This window comes from Phallusia mammillata, chromosome 3 (genome assembly GCF_965637545.1).
Source record: "Phallusia mammillata chromosome 3, kaPhaMamm4.hap1.1, whole genome shotgun sequence".
Taxonomy (NCBI): Eukaryota; Metazoa; Chordata; class Ascidiacea; order Phlebobranchia; family Ascidiidae; genus Phallusia; species Phallusia mammillata.
This window is the reverse complement of record NC_137254.1, coordinates 21,219,010-21,225,518: the sequence shown is the minus strand read 5'-3', so window position 1 is coordinate 21,225,518 and position 6,509 is coordinate 21,219,010. Positions and strand designations below refer to the sequence as shown.

General features: G+C 36.3%; 2 long non-coding RNA genes across 2 annotated transcripts; one reads left to right on the top strand and one right to left on the bottom strand.

Annotated features, from left to right (window-relative positions):
- Positions 1 to 410: 410 nt before the first annotated feature.
- Positions 411 to 1,287, bottom strand: LOC145220467 (uncharacterized). Its single transcript, XR_013858191.1, has 3 exons — positions 1,255 to 1,287; positions 857 to 913; positions 411 to 680 (listed from the first exon to the last, which is right to left on the bottom strand). It is a non-coding gene; the product is annotated as an uncharacterized LOC145220467 (long non-coding RNA).
- Positions 1,288 to 2,761: 1,474 nt separating this feature from the next.
- Positions 2,762 to 5,352, top strand: LOC145220011 (uncharacterized). Its single transcript, XR_013857943.1, has 2 exons — positions 2,762 to 5,203; positions 5,266 to 5,352. It is a non-coding gene; the product is annotated as an uncharacterized LOC145220011 (long non-coding RNA).
- Positions 5,353 to 6,509: the final 1,157 nt, after the last annotated feature.

Genomic DNA, 6,509 nt, shown 5'->3' with positions numbered 1-6,509 from the left:
GTCCAAGTCGTGACGGACAGCTAAATGTGCTTCTTTTCGCCTAAAACAAAAAATGCAAGTTGCAAAAAAGGTTTGTAGCTTTATATAGTTTTACTCCCAATATCACTCAATTAAGTGGCGGAAAAGGATTAACGTATTTATATATTATTCCTCAATAAGGCGGAAACTAGGAAGATGCCTTTAAAGTAGGCTAATTTGACATTTCTTTTGTAACGAAAGATTACATTGACGCTGATCGTCTGCTACTTTTTTGAGTATATTTGTGTACAGTATTTCACAACCCAAAACGTATCCGTCGGTCACAACCCTATAGCACAGGTTCATTTCGGTAGTCTATTATGACATATTCACTCAGTTTCATACACTTTAACAAAGAAAAAAGCTTGAAGATGAAACGTGTTATTCTGATTCTGTTAGCAATAGAGTTTTATTTTACTTTAGTTACCAGGGTAGCTAGTGGTAAATCAACATTTTGTGTAAAAGATTATTTGTAATTAAAGATGAAAAAAGGTATCTGATGTTCAAGCAACTTTAACAAATTTAAAAGGTGGTCTACATACCTTAACCATGTGGAAAATGATGGCATCAGCTACAGCGGAAACCCGGTATAAATTGATGCCATAAGTAATAAATTTTGGAATTTTTATTTTCCGGGAGTTTCTTTCTCCGTTTGGGTTTTCCTGTTTAAACAATGAAGTTCCAAATTACCTAACAGTAGTCTTTAGTTTTAGTATTGAAACGGGTTATTTAACATAATTCCTAATTTAAGTTGTATCTCACTATTGTTTAAAATTAGAAATTTAACAAATACGTTTTGTAGCCTTATGTAAGTCATAACATTTTTCAGATCACTTACCAGCACTTTGATTTTTTTGAGCCAAATTTTCCTGAATTGACGTGTTGCATTTTGGGGCTAAACATAGATTAAAAAAAATTAATTAGTTTCATTTAACTTAAAATGAACAAATTTTAAGAAAATAATAACTTTTTTTAATTCCATTTAAATATACGTTCAGTGTGTTTTAGAGTAGAAAATCATGCTTTGTTTAGCTGATTTATTATAAAAATGTCAAAAACGAGATAAAACAGAATTAAATAGACAAATATAACCAGACCGCATCAAAACGGACGCAACATGACTCGTGTAATATTTTGATAAGCGATTTGCAAGCAAAATATTGGCATTTTTAATTTATCCAGCGTTAAAAATTAATTACAGACAAAACTCTGTCAACAAGTTTTTCATTTACTTACCGCACAAGTTCTACTTATGGAATACTTGCCAAAGGCTTGTCGAGCCGCTCGTGCAGACGTATTACAGTATGTTTTAGCAAGAGTAATATTCAAAGAATCTAAAGGTTTCCGGGCAGAAACTATCGGCAGCAAACTTACTGTAACCGACACTAATACAAGTCTTGCAAACGTCATGTTTAAGGCAAACAATTTACACTGATACATTTGACTGAATGAGTAACCGTGATAAAACTCGAGCTTTTAAGCACCATCCGAAATAAAAAACACCTAAAGTGTGTTGTCCAAAAATTCCAAAAATGTTGAAGAGACGTCAAAAATCAGGTCATGTAAGGCAACGAAACAAAGTGAAGGTGTTTTGTTGTGGCTAGGAGTGAAAGTAAATGAAAATTATTGTTAAACATTCGGTAATGTGTCTATTTGTTGCGCAATGCCTCGCGGTTTAGGTCATATTATAGCTCAAACAATTTTTGTTTCGTATATTTGAACGATTGGTTGAGTACCAGTTCCTGTTTTAGTCCAAATAGTTGCCACGGATTTTCCTAACATTTTAACATTATTGACTATATTCACAATCGATATTTCCAGAAAAGAATTGAAACTGGCATAAAGACTGGGCTTTTACAAATAAGTATTATTTTGTAACAAATTAAGACAGGGACGTTTTCGTGATAGGAAACTGTTTTAGGCACAATCAATTTGTTTAAGTTTTTATTGCTTTCCACTAGTTTCCTATGATGTGATGTTGACAACGAAACATATCTCAAAAGGTAAACAAATAGAGAAGGAAATTTTATAGTAATGTCTGCTTATGATTAATATGATGAAATCGGAAACAGAAATGTTTCACTCCTTATTTGAACAAGGTGAATGTTACATCTTATTTGCCAGTAATTGCCGATTTCTATAGATTCCCGCATTTCCTCAGTACCACTTGTGTTGTAATCTATTGCGTTCTGTAACGTAACAATGGACTGCCAGTTTTGTGTGATAACGCAACGTGGTTTAGTTCTTTTCGTTGCTGACTTCCGTGGAGCACTGTGCTGCGTCGGTTGTTGTATAAAAGCTGTTTATTGACGATTATTGGTAAGTCACTTTGTATATATGTGTTTAATGACTCAATATTGTGAATTACCATAATGACTGCAAAGCGCTGTGAACTTGACCTAAAATGTCATTCCCCTTTTTTAATAGTCGTACTGTACGAGTAGTTGGGTTTATTTAAGTTGTATTTGTTTACGCAGCGTTCTTGTACGATATTCACGTGAAGCGTGACTTTCTACACTGTTGCTCTACATCATGGGTGGGCAACCTTTTTTACTGTAGGGCCAATTATAAATGTCAAAATTGGATTGCGGGCCGCACATGTATAACACAAAGTGATTTTGCTTTGTTTCTCACCTAATATGCTTAACTACAAGTATAATTTGTTTTTGATTCTAGCCACATTTTGCCAGATCGCAGAAAACTAGCATCAGGCGCATTTCTCAGTTTCAAAATATGTTATAATTGGACTCGTTTGCCAGTACTTTTGAAATGCAAGCGTCTTTGCGGGCCGCACAACCTTTATTGAAGAGCCGCATGCGGCCCGCGGGTCGCAGGTTGCCCACCCCTGCTCTACATAGCTTGGTAAGCATTGTGTATGACGTCATAATGGCATATTGTGGTCTCATGTTTTATTGTGTATTTTGGTGTGTGACAGTGATTTCTGGGATCGCCCATGTTATTTGTTGTCTTCCGGTTCCCATAACATTTGGTGAGCTTAAAGTTACATTACTACATTTAAAGCGCAGTGCTAATGCCATGTCTTTGTAGAAACCGTTTCCTATTCGTTTTCCATCGTTTCTATCGCCTCTCACCATAGTATACTAACATGGTAGTCCAGCTCCTCTTTTCCTCTCGTTTCTTTTATTATCCTGCGCATTTCGGTTACGCATGACTAACACTGCACGTCGCCTGAAGTTTTGTATTAGGTACGTGGTAAACAGCTAGTTTTTAAAAGCCGCTGGCGACAAATCCGTGTCTGTTTTGAAGTTTTTTAGTTATTGGGTTTATTGTTTAATGTATGTAGAGCTATTAAAACGTTTTTAGCTTTCAATTGTATGAACTCTTTGAAGTGTATTTTTAAAAACTTATAGACAGGCATCTTTTTTGTAGAAATTGCTTTAACATTGAGGCAATGAACCGAATTGGCGAGGCAAGGTTTTTCAGCATGTTACTACACTAGCCAACATGGCCTGTGTCTTGTCATCAGGTGCACTGATGAGACCTTGTCAAAACAGTGAGCAGTATTTGCAGCTTACTTATCATCTATCTATTGGCTTATTAATCATATTGCCATCACTTTGGTTCCCCAGCAGTTGCTTAATTAGGGATTAAAAATCAGTTGTTTTCTGTGGTTTATACCCATTTGTGGTATTAAACAGATTTTGGTGAGGCATCATTTTTTGTAATTTGAAAAAAGAAGCACATTGTGCAGAAAGTACAGACACTTTTGACAGTTTTATTTTAATATATTTTTCAGAGCCCCTTTTTTTTGGTTTCCTTGGTAGACCTTTGGAACATTTTAGAAAAGAGCTTTTCGGCAAACGTGAACGACAAGACACAAATAAATAAATCCACGAATATTAAAACCTATTGGGTACTTTCTCTTTATCCATATCAACTTCCAGAATATCACATGTCCTATTTTGGAAACTTTCATAATGAAGATCATGGAAAAACTTTTGCAAAACACAAAAAAGTCTAGCTTGTTGGTTGGCCAAAAAACTCTTTCTCAAGCATTTCAGGTACACACTTTGTAAAAGTTGCCGTAACTCTGATGAAGGATAAGTGAGACCTCCAGGGTTTTGCTCCATTGAAGAAATCAGCTTGCCCTGCTGTGATTGCATGGTGGGCAACTTGCTAACAATTTTGCTTACTTTTGTAAAATTGTTTTTTGCCTTGAACAAAACATCACCTTCCAAATACTCTAAACTCTATGTTACCAATCACAGCAATTTTTTTCAAATAAACTTTTTGCTTCACAGCACAGAGTTAATCAAGCGTGACGGTAACAATAGCTGGACGTCCATGTTAGTATACTATGCTCTCACCGTCCTGTTCATTTTTCATTGAAAGTGTTTGAATATAAGATCTACAAAACACCCATCTGTGTGGAGTGCTTGCTGGAGATCTTTAGGAATCGCGTTTCAATCCCCCACGTGTGACGTTCCGCGCTGTAACCGGGGCGCGTTCACGGGACGTTACAGTGAATGTATTTAATACCTGTGACCCCAAAAACGTGGTAAAGGGCATCAGCTAGAACTGAAAGTCTTTTTGTAAGCCAAAAATTCCATTATATCCACATCATCTTTATTTATAGTGTTCAATAAACCTGATGTTACATCTTATTTGCCAGTAATTGCAGATTTCTATTGATTCCCGCATTTCCTCAGTGCAACTTGTGTTGTAATCTATGGCGTTTTGTGACGTAATAATCGGCTGCCAGTTTTGTGTGATAACGCAACGTGGTTCAGTTCTTTTCGTTGCTGACTTCCGTGGAGCACGGTGCTGCGTCGGTTGAATTAGAAAAGGCTATTTATTGTCGTGTTGACGATTATCACTTTGTACATATGTGTTTAATGACTCCAAAATGTGAATTATTGTAATGAATGTGAACTTAGCCGCAATGACCTAATATGTCATTCGCTTTGTAATAGTTGTACTGTACGTGTAATTGGGTTTAGACAAGGTGCTTAAGTTGCATTTTGTTTACGCAGTATTTCTGTTTTATCTTCACGTGAAGCGTGACTTATTCTGTACTGTCACCCAACATAGCTTGGTAAGAACTGTGTGTGACGTCATAAAGGCGCAGTGTGGTGATATATGTTATTGTATGTTTAGGTGTGCCAGTAATTGATGCGAGTTGAATACCCGTGCTATTTACTCTCTCCGGTTACCACAACAGTTGGTAAGATTTGTGCTATATTTCTGCATTTAAAGCGCAGTGTGTTAATGTCATGCTTTGTGCAGAAACCGTTTCCTACTCGTTTTCATCGTCTTCTACCGTCCTCTTTGTCCTACATTCAAAGAATTCGCCTAATAAGATCAGCAAACATCTATCTGTGTGGACTGGTTGTTGGAGGCTATTAGGAATCGCGTTTAAATTCTCTCCTCGTGTGACGTTCCGCGCTATAACCGGGGCGCGTGCACGGGACGTTACACCTGATATAATCATAAAAATGCCGTCATCGATAACGGTCTGTAAATCCTATCTGTTATGCAAATAAAGTGTAGGCAACAATTACATTGGTTTTGTGTTTATTTATCTGATAGACCTACAACCAGCCCTGGCATGTTTCATTTTTTACGTTTGCCCGAAAAAGGTAAAAATCGATATGGTAAACATAAAGGTGCATCTAAAAAATCGTTGTGTACTATCAAAGCTCCAAAGAATATGTACATCCGTAAAATGACTGTTGTTTTAAAAAAATTATCTTGTGTGACATAGACGTAACAGAGGCTGATACGCCTCAGTATAATGCGAGCATACAAATGTGAATAACAGTACCACACATAAACTTATCCGACATAACCGCCCATTAACTTATCTGACATAACCGCCCATAAACTTATCTGACTTAACCGCCCATAAACTTATTTATCATAACCACACAAACGTATCTGACATAACCACTTACGACACATTTCCACCCTTTTCTAACACTTAAGTTAGCATGTACAACTCGTCTCGTATCCGAGTTAATTTTATAAAGGTGGTGAACATAGATGATATACTTCAGTTTGGAGTTTGTAGAGAAATTTGGACAAATTAACAGTATGTTATGCACAACGCTGTAGCCAATTAACCCTACGAGTTAGAGCATGTTTACCTGATAATATTTCATAGAGTTAGTAGAAGCAAATATTTGGTACTCCAGCGTTGCTGTTGCAATTAAACTCTTAGTAACAAATAAAATTAATTGAAAGAATTGTTTTAAAGGTAATGTTATTTCTCTTAATAACAAAACAATAGGTAATGTATAATTGGCAAAATGTTAGAGTTAAAATGGCATATATAATTTCTTTTTGTTTCAATTAGCTTTATATAGAGCAACTTCAAAGGCTGTTTTAATTCTATTCTACGTCTATTCGATTGAAGCCATGGACAACAGACTGTACTTCGGCGCCATTGGTGGCCTGGTTGGCTTTGTGTTCACAATCATAGCGGCGTTTTCCCCAGGATGGATTGTCGTTGGCCAGTATCACTTGGGTTT